Genomic DNA, 15095 nt, shown 5'->3' on the forward strand with positions numbered 1-15095 from the left:
GTATCTCTCTTTGACTCTCTGTAGGAGATCATCCTCCTCTTTATATGCACTTTTGAAACATAAAGAAAAGTATATATAACAAACAACATCGACAAAAATCTAAATAAAAAAAAAAAAAAATCTAAAATTTAAACAGAAATGTAAAGCCAATGCAGATTAATAATGTACTGCAGGCATTTGGTGGATAAATTAAGAAAATTACTTTTCAATATGTTTAAGTCTTTGATGTGCATTATTTATTTTGCATACTTTACATAATTTTTCAAACTAGTCATCATCGCCATGTTTATACTTACATTGTAGATTGTGCTTCATCATTGAGATTCATGGATGCTCAGCTGAATGATTCCTTTTCCAGAGAGATGCTGTCCTAGTTTTACAGAAAAAAAACCATATCATTATTTCCAAACTGCTCTTCAATAGCTTTATTTCTTCCATTTAAAAAAAGTGTAAATAAATTCTGGTGCTCTCGCACTTTCATCTTTATCTCCTATGTGTGAGAAGATACAGTATTTGATTTAATTTTTACATGATATTTAATTTAGGCTTTACATCTGCTGATATTTGGTGTATAATTTCCACAGGTATTACATGCATATATTGAAGTACATTTGTAACCAGTTAATGCAGGGAATATCAAATGCAATCACTTTACTTCTGTTTTTTCTAATAGAGATTGTTTATTTGAAATTTATGTGAACATTTTAGTGTAATTGTATTTTTAGTGTAGCTTTTTTTAGAGTGTGCTACGTTGTAGATTGTGCTTCACCACTGATATCTGGAGGATGCTCAACTGAATGATTGCTTTTCAGAGACACACAGCTGGGTCCTGGAGAGTGCTACATGCTGACCCGTCCTGGTTTGACAAAACACAAAAAAAGATTATATCTCCTAAACTCTAATGCAAACCACATATCCTGAAAAACTCTGTGCGATTTCCTGGTAAATGAAGTAACAGGAGTTGTGTCTACGTTCATTATTTCAAAACTGCTCTCCAATACCTGAAGGCTGGAAGTTTAGCTAAAAAGCATAAAAAGCTGTCATGCAGGTGCAACACATCAACATTCAATATGAAATAGCTTTTTTTTATTTATTGCTTATTTTTTTAATAAGTGCGTTCACACACATGTAGTCAGACTTGACACAAGGCTTCCAAAACACACACAGACCCACAGAGGTTTAGCTGTATTAGTGAAGACCTTGAGGTGGCTCTAGGCAGCACATAAATCACACTTTAGATATGGAAGACACAAACAATAAAACAGAAAAAACACAGTTGAAAATGCGCTTGACTTGTGAGTTATCACTACATACCCAATATAAATTATGCAAACGTTTTATCAGTGTAAAAAATGTAATCAGATATGATGTTGTTGTTGAAACTGCTAAAAATAAGTTTTAATTATTACCCGACCATCGATTTAAATGGTCTCCGCACTCTAAGCGATCTGAAGCGATGTTGGAGAAGCATTGTTTTAATTGATGTTGCCATGGATACAATCATTCCACCAAGCCATTGATGCATTTCTCTCTCTAAATTACCAACTATTGTGTTTTTATTTCATATTTGTTGGTGGCGACCTGCCACGTTATCCAAGTGGACCGATTTTCCAAAAGGCTTTGTTGAATAACCATGAGCACGTAATGCACATTTAAAAATCAAACCGGCGTGGGTGTTTTTATATCGCTGTATTTCAGATGTAAGACTGTCTTTAGAAAATGTCATTTTCATTTCATCCTGCATGTAAGGCAGCGTTTAAAAGCTCAATGCTGCTTTGTCTACAGCCTTTCAGAAACCTCCATTTCTCGTGTTTAAAAGCACCTCCTGCTTGCAGAGAATGAACTATTTTTAATAAATCAGTCTGATTTACGCAGCAAACACATTCTGATTGTTATGAAAGAAATAATCTACTCTAGAAGGATTTAGCTGTTGGTAGCGATACTATTGGGGTGTATGCCCGCGTTTCAGAGCCACGAAAGCATGCATGTGCAGTAAGGTTTGTTTTTTCATTAAAACCGTCTATACATTTGCAGTCTAATTATTTTGAAATGAATTATAATATATCCATTTCTATCTGTAGGAAACCTAGTGTATATAGTTATATTTGGAAAGAAGTATTGCTGTTTAATCTAAAATAGAAAAAAACATTCTGTAAATATATTGTTAATTATTTATTCATTGCTGTGATCAAAGATAAGTTCTATGTAGAGACCATTTACTGTAAAAAGCTTAATACACAAAATGAAATGTCACAGCTGGAACAGTAATGTACTAGCAGCTAGGTTTGCCAGTAATGTACTGTTATATGTACAGCTTTTAACTTTTACAGCATATTACTGTTGTACTTCCTTCAAAATGAACTGCTTCAATTGGGAAGTCGCTGAGTTTCTATCCATCTGAGATGGATCTAGTATACCGTCCTTGTTAGCCCATGATCTTTCCTCAGGACAATACCCCTCCCAGTCTGAGAGAGTTATCTAACCACGATTAACCGCTCTGTGACGGGCTGTAAATATATCAACAGACAATATTTACACAGAAAGCGCTTTTGCGTTGACACAGATGCCACATGAGAAGTGGAACAGAAAAACCATGCAAAGAAGATAGGAGTGAGCCGGAGTGGTGTGTTTTTAGAAAGCCATGTCAGGCATCAGATGCAGCAAGAGACGTGAGCTCAGCAGTCAAAAGCATAAGGCAATTTCCACAACTTCTGTAGCATTTATTTTCCTACCATGGAAGTCAGTGGTGCCCCAAAATGGTTTTTGGTTGCAAACGTTTTTAATTATCTTCCTTTTTTGTTCCACTGAACAAAGAAGTTCATGCCAGTTTGGGACCACGCAAGGATGAGTAAATGATAAAAAAACTTTAATAGTTTTTAAAAAATGCATCTTCTTTCAAGCTTGGTAATGCTGGTGGATAGTGGCCATTATTTTGAAGCTCTGTAAATCAGAATATTTCCTTAAGTACTATGTAAAACTAACCTACACACTTTCAGGGTTTTATCACATTGGCTTCATAGATGCCCAATTTGCTGCTGCTTTCATTCAGCAGGTCCATGGACTCAACCATGTCCTTCACCTTTACGTCTCCAATTGAAAAGAATGATCTGACAGAGCAAAGTCTCAGTTAATGTCCTTTTGAGTTTTTCTTTTAAGACCTGCTCCACAGTTTTGACATAAAGCCACAACATCAAATTCTTGGTGTCTCTGTCCCCTGCTATTAAGCTTTATCCCAAGTTGACAGACTTTCTTCAGGGAACAGTCCTTCGTAATAGTCTCTGTGATTTCATCTAGTGTCACACACTCAAAAGTCTGAACAACAGTAACAATAATAAATGGATGTACAGTATAGAGTAAAGGCTACAAACTGGGCATTTGTGTAGAAACTCTTTTAGTGGGTAAATGGACGTTTTTATACTCACACAGATTCAGAGGTCACAGATTCATCACTAGTCTTGTGGAGATAATTTTGTGATTCATCACAATTCATCTGACAGCAGGGTTTTGGAGAGAGAGTGTCCACCTCCTCTCTCTGTGGAAAACTCATTGTAGAGGCCGTCACAGAGTCGGTGGTTAGGTCTGTAATCACAATTGTAAATGAGGGTAGACCTCGTATCATCCACGCAAACAGTGGATACACGAAATTATACACAGAAATTATCCCAGTTGCGTTTGCAAAAAAGAAAGTACAAGGTCATTCAATAGCTACACCGGTCTACAAAGACTGCTCCACAAAAGGGCTACAGCTGAATCATAAAGCCACGAAACTCTGTAAGTGTTTCAATTACCATCATAGCATATCATTCAAACAGGTTAAATCAATCATCTTTTGTTAAGTTGAAGCATATTGTTTTAAATAGTCTAAGCGATTACTTATAGCTTTATGAGCATTACCTACCATGAAAAACTCTGAACTTGTGAATGTCAGTCTCTTTCTTTTCCCCAGCCTTACCTGTTTTACCTGTTCCTCTACCTGGTTCATTCAGGTTGCAGGGATTTGTACTTTCGAAGACAAAGACAGACTAATATTACTTTAAAGCCGCAGTCTGCAACTTTTTCTGTTCAAAATGTACCATTTATACCATAGGCTTGTTTGAGAAGCTCCTAGCCTGCGCCTGAAATGGAGACGATAGTATCCTCTGCAGTTAGGGGAGGAGTGAAATAAAAGTCAAGACGACAGGTCTGCCCTCTGGGAGTGGAGCAACTAGAGATCAAAGACAGGGATAATGTTATTCTCACTTGTGCTTCGTGCTGCTGATAAACATGATAGAATTTCACTTCTGTTACTTTTATATGAATAAAAATACGATGAACAACACTCCCAAAGTGCTTGCTATTTAATTCCATACGAAATATATATTACTAGTCACTGTCATTTTGAAGTAATTTGATTACAATATTTTAGGTAGTACATATAATAGGAAATGAAAAATAAATAATGCCTAATAAATGTGCCCAGCAATATACAACAATGAAAGGGGTTAATCCAAACCATCAAGACTGTGACATATACAAAAAATTACTTTTTACTATTAACTATATTAAATAACATGATCGATAATTAAATTGCATTTATTAATGTTAAGTAATATTCAGTTTTAATCTTACACATTATTAAAAACTAATTTTTGTCCGTTAGCATTGGTCAGTGCGCTGTGAATTAACATGAACATTTTGATTAACATCAACGAAAATTAAGAAATGCTGTGATAATGTATCAGTGTTCGTTCATGAATGTTAATGCATTTAGTAACGTTAACAAATCAGAGCTTATTATAAAGTGTTATTATAAATGATTTATAGCAGGGCTGTGCGTTAACTTTTCTTTCACATAGGACCGGTGCTACAGGCGGTGAACGTTTAGTTGCACAGGCAAACAGTTAGAGGTGGGCGATATGGCAAAAATATTTTTATATTTTAATACATGAAATTCTGTCATATTGTTCTATTTATATACCATAATTTACTCACTCTCAAGTTGTTTCAATCCTGAATTAGTTTCTTTTTTGTTATTTTGAGTAACCAGCAGATGTTAATTAAAAATGAACTAGACCTAGAATTTTCTGTCCCTAAAACTGACAGAAAAGGATAAAGGCTAAGGGATTTGTTAAGCTGTAATGCATTCAATGAATATTTTGATGACTAAATATATGAAAAAGGTTTTACAAGAGATCACAAATCTTTATTATGTGATGTACTCATAACCACACCTTAGGTGACACGTTATCCAAACATCATAACGCCACTGGTGGCCTTTCAATAGTATGTCTTAGTAAACAATTTTTAAGAAAACTGCCATACATGTCAATATGTCATAGCTAACTTCACTGAATAGGAAGATGGCTAGTATTAATGCCCCTGGGGTATCAGATTTCGACCACCGTAGAAGACGTGTGAAATTAATGTCTACTGGACATACATCAGAGCAGGAAGCTTCCCAGCAACCAGCGTGCCTTAAGAACTGGGGTGGAGTCATTCTCCTCCAGCTCCAACCTAATCAAACAAACCTGAGGTGAGGTGTATCAGGGCTGGATCAAATCTCTACAGGAAAGTTCATTTATGAGTTACAGTGAGTTACAGTGTAACAGGTTATAAGGTCTGGACTGATAGTGTTTATAGTGTGAATGAAACATAGGAAATATATTGTATGGATGGATGTAAGATAATGAAGATTAAGTGTGTAAATATCGCAGAGGACTAGACCGCATGAAAGACCAACTGAAGATGAGTGTGGAAATGGTGCCCTTCAGATGAAGAGGACTTCTTTCAAATTCAATTCAAATTCAAATTCAAATTCAAATTTTATTTGTCACATACACATACATACATGGTACGACATGCAGTGAAATGTTCTTTACAACCGTCCAGCATCAAAATAGAAACAAATTTAAATGTATATATAAATATAAAATTTAAGAAATATATATAAAAAAGAAGTGTGCAAAGTAGAATATAAAAAATAAAATAAAATAGAATATAAATATAAAGTATAAGATATAAAGTGTAAGTGTAAAGTGGCTGTGCAATGTCCAGTGCAAAGTGGCTAGTGCAATTGTCCAAATGTAAGTGGCGAGTATCTGGGGAAAGAGGGGTGAACATGGGAATTCCGGTATTTAGGTGCTGGGTGTTCTCTGGTTCAGACTCGAGATAGCCTGCAGGGAAGAAGCTCCTCCTCATTCTCTCTGTGTTTGCCTTCAGGGAACAAAGCGCTTTCCTGAGCAGCAGAAAAGAGTCCATTGTTGGGATGGCTGAGGTCTTCCACGATCTTCCTGGCCCTGGTACAGCACCGCTTGTTGTAGATGTGCTGCAGCACAGGGAGCTCAGTGCGGATGGTGCGCTCAGCTGAACGCACCACCTTCTGAAGGGCTCGCCTGTCCTGCAGGTGCTGTTTCCAAACCAGGAGGTGATGTTTCCCGTCAGGACACTCTCGATGGTGCAGGTGTAAAAGTTCCTGAGCACCTGAGATGGGAGTCTGAAGTCCTTAAAGCGCCTCAGATGGTATAGGCGCTGCCGGGCCTTCTTCACCAGGGTGTTGATGTGACAGGACCAAGACAGGTCCTGCGTGATGTGAACACCCAGGTACCGGAAACTGTCCACTCTCTCCACTGGGGTCCGTCGATCTTGATGGGATGGTAAGAGCGCACCTGCCGTGCTGAAGTCCACTATTAACTCCTTTGTTTTGCTGGCGTTCAGGAGAAGATTGTTCTCCTGACACCATCTCTCCAGGTTGTTGATCTCCCTGAAGGTAGGCCATCTCATCGTTGTTGGAGATCAGGCCCACCACGACAGTGTCGTCAGCAAATTTAATGATGGTGGTGGAGTTTGTGGTGGCCACACAGTCATGTGTGTACAGCGAGTACAGCAGGGGCTCAGAACACAACCCTGAGGGGGCTCCAGTGCTGAGAGTGAGGAGGATGAGGTGTGTTTTCCCATCCGTACGGCTTGTGGTCTGTCGGTCAGGAAGTTGGTGATCCAGTGGCGCGCAGGGATGGGCTGAGTCCCAGGACCTCCAACTTCGAGGTGGCGTGGAGGGAACTATGGTGTTGAGCGCTGAACTATAGTCCACGAACAGCATTTTCACATAGTTCCCTTTCCTAAAATCCAGGTGGCTTGTGGTTGTGTGGAGGAGGTGTGTGATGGCATCCTCCGTGGACCGGTTTTGGCGGTAAAGCAAACTGTAGTGGGTCGAGTGTGTCCGGTAGTGATGCGGTGATGAAGTCTCTGACGAGTCTCTCGAAGCACTTCATCACTACAGGCGTCAGAGCTACAGAGGCGGTAATCATTAAGGCAAGATGGTTGAGGTTTCTTCGGCACAGGAACAATGATGGACTCTTTGAAACACGAGGACTACAGACTGTTTCAGGGAGAGATTAAATATCTCAGTGAACACCGGTGCTAGCTGGTCAGCACAGGCTCTCAGAACCCGACCTGTGATGCCGTCAGGTCCTGCTGCCTTCCTGGTGTTCACTTTCCTGAATGCCCTCCTTACGTCGTGCTCCGAAATGGTGAGCAGCGATTTCCTCTCCGGCTCTCGGGCGTGCGTGCTGTTCATCATGCCGCTAGCGGCGCTAAGCGTGATTAGCGTGATTAGCTGCAGCCTCAGAAACGAGCATAAAGGTGTTTAGCTTCGTCTGCCAGAAAGCATCCGCGCTCTCCACTCTGGAGGTTGGCGTTTTATAGTCCGTGATGTTTCTCAGTCCCTGCCAAAGGCTCCTAGAGTCACTGTGTTGAAACTGTGACTCAAGTTTCCTCCCGTAAGCGCCTCTTTGCCTCCTTTACCGCTCTTTCTGCGCCACGTGCGTCTGGCGCAGCCTTGTATTCAGACATATCCCGTTGACAATCCCGTATTATAGGCTGCGGGCGGGATCTCAGAAAGTCGCGGATAGTTTTGTCTACCACGGCTTCTGGTTGGGAAAGCGTCCTGATGACGGTTTTCTCTACCGTGTCATCCGCTAGTTTCGATGAATCCACCACCGCTTCCGTGAACACGTTGGCGTCCTCGGGCTACACCTGAACATGGCCCAGTCTGCGTCATCCAAAGCGTCCTGCAGGCGGCCACGAATGGTCAGTCCAGCGTGACACCTCCCTCTGTACCGGGCTTCCTGTTTCAGCCTCTGTTTGTAAACAGGTACGAGAAAATGGCGGCAATACCCGATTTACGATTTTCCATGAACACACATACGTCCCAATTCATGAGACTACATCTTTCAAAGGATCAACTAAAAACTGATTGTGTCTGATTAAAAAAATGAAATACTTTATATTTGCAAAGCAACATAGGAACAGGAGACCCTCGTGGAACTGCTGGACCTGGACTAATAGAAAGACTGGTACACGGCCATGGAGCATCATCTGGGATCATCTACAGCATTTACATTTAGTCATTTAACAGCATTTAACACAAAAGAGGTAGGACAGGGGGTTATTTTATCCAAAACGACTTAGAAATGAGGACAACAGGAGCAATCAAAATAAACACATCAATGACATGCAAGTGCTATAACAAGTCTCAGAAGAAGTTGTAAGTTTCTAGTAATTTTCTCCAGTTATACATTTCTCCACATTCTCCAGAATGCACCCATTTTCAGAATTCTTTCATAAATCTTTTCAATAGTTTTCTAGCAGTTTTGTAGAAAATGGGCCTGCTGGGGAATGTGACTTCCTTGCAGGCCAAAGAAATGGGACAACTTAAAATATAAAGTTAATTGATACATCTTTCCTGAAATGTATTGTGGCATGTCATGATGTATATAATCTGCTGTAGGAGTGCAAGTGTCCAGCTACCAAACTACCTCCCTGTCCTTATTGCTTCCATCCCTGAGGATAATGTTTTGTGGTGGGGCTCCTCCAGTGAAATCCATACTTTAACCCGCGAGGACATGAAAAAAAACCTATAATAACAGTGTAGTAAAAGTAAAAGTAGGCCAATTCTGTGTGAAAACCGTGGACTTGGCAACACTATTTACATCTTAGAGTGGCATATTCCACAAGCTGTTATTTTGGCATTGGCTTCGATATTAGTTTTTAGACTGAGAAATTCTGAAATTTGCAGGTTCTTTTGATAATACATTGTCAAAATGTGAAGAGAATTTTGTTTTCTCATTTCATTTCCCCATTTCCAGCGATGATGCGAACTGAAAGTTTAACATGCAGGCTCCTCCTCAAACAGGTATAAGGAAAAACAACTGCAGGAGCAATTCACCACAGACTAAGTGAAAGTAAAGCTCAACTCAGCTCTGCTGTTCTCAATGTTTCATGTGATTTATTTATGTTTTTTTTACTTGTTTGAAGCGTCATCCTTGTGATCTGTCTGGAGTCTCGTTCAATAAAGATGGCGGAGGGAACTTCAGAACCCAAAAGTAAGAAATATATTCACACAGATTTAGAGACTCTATATCAGAGATCACCAAACTTGATCTTGGAGGGCTGGTGTCCTGCAAAGTTTAGGACCTCCAGGACCATGCTTGGTGACCCCTGCTCTATATGCTTCTGTTGCCATGTTTCAGTTTTTGCCTTATATCTTTCTTTTTACAGGAAAAGGTTTCTGTCGTCTTAGTCACATAACCTTCATATAATTATATGCTCTTAGTCTTAAAGTGCTTTCTCAACAAATATGATTATATATATAAACAAAATATGAATTTGAACAAATACACAAGTTATATCAAGAAGACTCAGGAAGAAGAAATTCAGTTTTCACAGTAACACCGACCACACCTGCTGCCATCAAAATGACGAAAACAAGGAGAACAGGTTTAGCCAACAGCCATGGAAATTACTCAAGGCAGTGACTATTTGCGCAACTTAGTGCAAATAGCCATAGATTATATTCACACCGTTAAAATGGCAGGATATTCTGCTGATTATACTTCTTATTGCAGATAGTGGCAATTATCTGCAGGTCAGTATTTTAGTACATCATAAAACAGTATGCAATAATAACGTATTATTAAATGGATGCCACTTTATTGGGACAGTAAAGCCCTCTCTACACCTACCCTACAGCTGCTAACTTTTTGATAATTTTTACTGAAAATAAATGCTTTTGTGATGTGATTTGAAATTTCAAACCCGGGTTGGCTGTGTTAAAATTAGTAAAAATAAAATAGTCACATTAGCGTTTCTTAATATGCATTCATTAGTAGTCTTGTGTCCTTGTGTTCTCATTCTATGTCATCACCAACCGACGAAGTTAAAATGCAAGAAAGCATTGAATGCACTCAGTCAATTCTTTAGAAACTCGAGAAGAAAGTGGGGGCAGAAGAAGTAAGCTTTCAGTTTTTCAATCTCGCTTAACATATTCCAGCTGCAAGCTCACAAAGATGACACCTTGTGAAAGCAAAACCTTCTTTTGCATAATTTTTTTTTACAAAGTGAGAAACCCTGCAGTAAATTTAATTGACATATTGAAAAGAATCTCAACATTGACAAAGCATAGAGAACAAAATAGATACTTCAACTTTCAATTTTTTTCTATAACTTCATGCTTTAAGAAGGAATTGACTTTGCCTGTATATTTGTCTATAAATAAGATTAGTTCTACATATTATACTCAATATATTCTGTCTCTTTCAGAGATGTCATCCATCAGCTCCAGTCCAGATGATCCAGTGATCCGGATTCTCCTGATGGGCAGAAAGGGTTCTGGGAAAAGCTCATCTGGAAACACAATACTGGGAGAAAAGAAGTTTAAAGACCAAAACGCAAGAAGAAAATAAAGCTGGAGTTTTTGAGGGTAAATCTGAAATCGGTGGAAAGCAAATCGCTGTAATTGACTGTCCGGATCTACTGCATCCAGATCTGAATAAAGAGCAGCAGAAGACAAAGACAGACCAGCTGATTTCTCAATGTTCAGGAGGTTTCAGTGCAGTTCTGCTTACCGTTTCTCTAGAGAAACCTCTGGAAAATGAGGAAGAGATTCTGTATTATATTAAGTGTTTATTTGGCCCTGAAGTTCAAAAATACATCATGATTCTGTTCACGCATGGAGATGAACTGGACGATGATGAGACCATTGATGAATACCTAAAACACGAAGATCATGAGGATCTCAAGCAACTGGTGACAGAATGCAAGGGAAAATTTCACTGTTTTAATAATAAAAGTGAATCAGATGAGAGTGTCAGACGTCAGAAACAAGAACTACTGCGCAAGATTGAAGGAATGACGATGGAGAATGGAGGAAAATTTATCATGAAACAAATGAGGAGGAGATCAAGCATGGAAATTCCTGATATCTTTTGTAAGTGTCTTTCACATGCTGACATTATAAATGACTTCAAAAATATATGGCAATTTGTTCACAGAGTGTACTGTAATTAACTTATAGGTTGACTTACTGGTCTTTCTGTTGTAATTTCAGTTGATCCAGATAAGACTGATGTGATTCCTGAGATGAATGGCCAGATCAGGCTGGTTCTGCTTGGAAAAACTGGAGCTGGAAAAAGTGCCACTGGAAACACTATCGTAGGTAGAAACGTGTTTGAATCTTCAGCCAGCTCAACCTCTCAGACCAAACAGTGTCACTCAGAAACTAGAGTAAGGTTTGGTACAGAAATATCAGTGATCGACACTCCGGGACTTTATGATGCCAAACTCAGCGAAGATGAGATTAAAAGTGAAATAGGAAAATGCATGACATTCACTTGTCCAGGACCACATGCTTTTCTCATAGTGATTAAAGTGGGTCGATTTACTGAGGAGGAGAAAAATACAATAAAGAAACTTAAAGAAGTGTTTGGAGAATGTATGGAAAAATATTCCATGATCATCTTAACTCATAAAAAACAGTTAAAGAAAAAGCAAACCATTGAGCAATATCTTGAAAAAGGTGATCCAGCTCTTAAAGAACTTGTAGAGAGCTGCGGCAACCGAATCTTCTGTCTGGACAACGAGTCTGCCAGTTTCCCACAGTACAAAGATCTGATCGGTCAAGTTAAGACAATGGTGGCGGAAAACGGACACTTTTCAAATGAGATGTTTGAGGAAGCAGAGAAATGCATTCAGGAGATTCAGAAGCAGAAACTCGAAAAGAAAGTAAAGCGGTTCACGCAGGAGAGCGGACGAACAGAATGGCAGAAAATATACTGGCGTTTAGCAGAGGAGTCGCGGCTCGAGGCTAAGAAATGTTTTTCGGACTCATTCATGGCAGACCTTCTTATGCATCCTCATGTAACAGGATCAGATGTACGCAAAGCACTGGAGGTGGTGACCCTCGAGGAGAAAGAGAACACCATAAAGGAAGCTGAGGGCAAGGGAATCAGACACGCAGTGGCTGTTCAACTCGCAATCAATGCCACGCGAAAACTAGCAAAACAGAAAATGTATGCGGTTCAGTGAAAAACTCAATGAGACAGAAGACAAGTTTGGCCTAAATGATCTTTGTGCCCCCATCTGCAACATTTCCTTTTTTACCGTTTAATCTTTTTCTCCATAGTTCTGTTTCTGGTCTATTCTTTATATCCTTTTTGATTAGCTGCACCGCATCGGGTTTCAGAGACATGACTGACATCTGCTCTTTAATTATCTCACGCTCAGTTCCACTGAGCAGGCTAGTATTAAACGTGAGCTTGGAAGTCCCAAGACAATTTTTAATATAACTCTAATTAGATTTGTCTGAAAGAACAAAGTCACATACACCTAGGACGCATTTTTGGGTGAACTAACCCTTGAAAAGATGAGGCAGTGATCGGTCAAATACCTTAAAGAGCCACAAAATGGCATTTATTGTCTTCTGTCTGTGTGTTATCACAGACAGAAGACTCTTTGCTCTGCCATGAATTTCTTGGCAAAGTTCTGCGGTATATGTCCAAACTCCACGCTGGTAGAGATAGCACTTTATTATGCTGGCGGAAGTAATAATACCCTCATTGAAAAGTGAAAAGGACTGTTGATCATTCTAAATCCAACTCATAGTCTTTTGTGCAAAATGCTTTTAATGTTCAGATTAAATATACCACACCCTATTTAGATAATAAAGGAACAGTTCACCCAAAATGTAAACTCTGCCTTGTTCTGCCGCAACAAAAAGTAAGACATTTTGAATAAAGTTTATAACCAGGCTGTTTTGGGTCCCGGTTTTATTCAATGCATAAAAACAATTGAATTAATTTCTACTTTAGATTTGTAGAAGGTATACTTAACTAAGTTTTTAAGAAACTAAAAATTACGTAGTTTTAAGGTTTGTCAAAATACAGCCCAGGTTTTGAGTCTGACATTTTAAATGCTCCATGTTTAAATAACGGTGCTACATTTCCATCAGAGTCTCCTGGGGCCAATACTTCATCGTCACTAATTCAATTAGCAGGAATTTCTGTTGCCTATTTGGCATCATCTTAGATCGGTCCAGTTCTTTGAAGCTCATCCAGGAGCTTCTGTGATAACAACAGGTCCATGAGCTTGAACCTGCTTGGGCTTTTTCAAGTAAACAGGATTTGATCGCATTTGTGTCTTTTAACCATGGTTACTTTATTACAGAGTACCCTGGTAAACCAGAGACAATCATTTTAAATAATAAAAAATGTATTTTAAGATAATACATTAATACACACAGCCAGGTTTACTCATTAAAAATATATATTTGACATAAAAACTACTTTAGAATTGTGTTAGTCTTTAACAACATGCTGTACTGATAAAGTAGAGTCGTGCACAAAGCCAAACATCCAAGACAACAAACATACAGCGATATCTGCACGTAAAAACTATTTGATAGAACCAAACTGAATTAAATCAACCAAATAAAAAAAAATATTAAAAAGTCAAAAACAAATCAAATCTAGTAAGTTTAAGCACTGCGGTAAAATTACTCTGCTTCACGTAAAATGTCTAATAAGTACTTCCACTATGGTTCATCTACATTCAACGTGATCTGGACCAGGATGACTGTCACGTGCAATTTTTTCCAGGACACATCCTTGAGAGGATTTCTGTATTACTTTGATTCAAAGCATCTTGAGAGCGTTTTGAAAACATAAGAAACCGATGACCTAGATATTTTAGGCAACACAGACATCCTGGCCAGGACGCATCCAGGAACAATGGCTTTTATGCTTTCACATAATCTTGACCCTTTAATGTAACATAGTCATGTAACAAATCTGTAATCTGTAAGATATAGATGTAATTGCTAATTACTACATTAAATAAAAATTTTACAGCCTTCTCATGATACACAAAGAGGATGCATTTCATTTATTATCACATTTACTGTATGTCATTTGTCGATTCTGAAAAGGCTCTTTTAAACCAATGAATGAAGGTGTAATTATCTCCAATACTTCAATCCACATCCATACTAATCATTAACAGGCGCATCGGGAAGAAAAAACCTGAGTTAGCTAGATCCCGATTAGCACGATAATATCACCTAGGGCGTGTTGTTCGATCGTGGATGTAATGGCGGTCTTCACTTCTGAGCACCATGATGTTCAATCACAGTTCAATTCTGCCAACCCTCACGTGTCGATCAAGCCTGCGCTGTGGAGTCTCTTCCTGTGCCTGCTAAGGTGTCCTTTTTGAGTGAAACTTTTCCCACACTGTTGGCAGGGGAAGAGAGTCTCTCCGGTGTGAACTCTCATGTGGGCTCGAAGGCTCCGTGAAGATCGAAACTCTCTTGGCACTGAGGGGGCACGTGTAGGACTTTTCTCTCGTGAATTCTCACGTGCCTCTTGAGGTCTCCTTTCCGGTTGAAGCTCTTCCCGCACTGGCGGCACGCGCAGTTTTCTCACGGTGTGGATCCTGGCGTGTTTGTTAAGGTCCCCTTGCGGTTGAAACTCTTCCCGCACTGGCCCACACGCACTTTTCCACAGCGTGAATTCTCATGTGTCTTCTGAGAATCCTTCGTGGATGAAGCTCACTCCACACTGCTGGCAGGCAGAAGGACTCTCTCGGTGTGGAGACTCATGTGCCCTTAAGGTTGCCTGGTTATAGAAACTCTTTCCACACTGAAGACAAAATGCGGTTTCTCTCCGGTGTGAATCCTCCGGTGCACTTTAAGGCTTCCGTGGAGATCGAAGCTCTTTCCGCACTTTCGGGGGCAGACATAAGGCTTTTCTCCGATGTGAGTTCTCATGTGCCTGTACAGGTTTCCTTTT

The 15095-nt window shown here is 39.4% G+C and overlaps 1 protein-coding gene and 1 pseudogene across 8 annotated transcripts in view; both read left to right on the forward strand.

Moving 5' to 3' along the window:
* LOC122331563 (putative mediator of RNA polymerase II transcription subunit 26) overlaps positions 1-15095 on the forward strand; it is a 274294-nt gene that overhangs the window by 30720 nt on the left and 228479 nt on the right. The gene's annotated exons all lie outside the window — the stretch shown is intronic.
* On the forward strand, positions 9546-12339 carry LOC122331689 (annotated as a pseudogene).

This window comes from Puntigrus tetrazona, unplaced genomic scaffold (genome assembly GCF_018831695.1).
Source record: "Puntigrus tetrazona isolate hp1 unplaced genomic scaffold, ASM1883169v1 S000000001, whole genome shotgun sequence".
Lineage (NCBI taxonomy): Eukaryota > Metazoa > Chordata > Actinopteri > Cypriniformes > Cyprinidae > Puntigrus > Puntigrus tetrazona.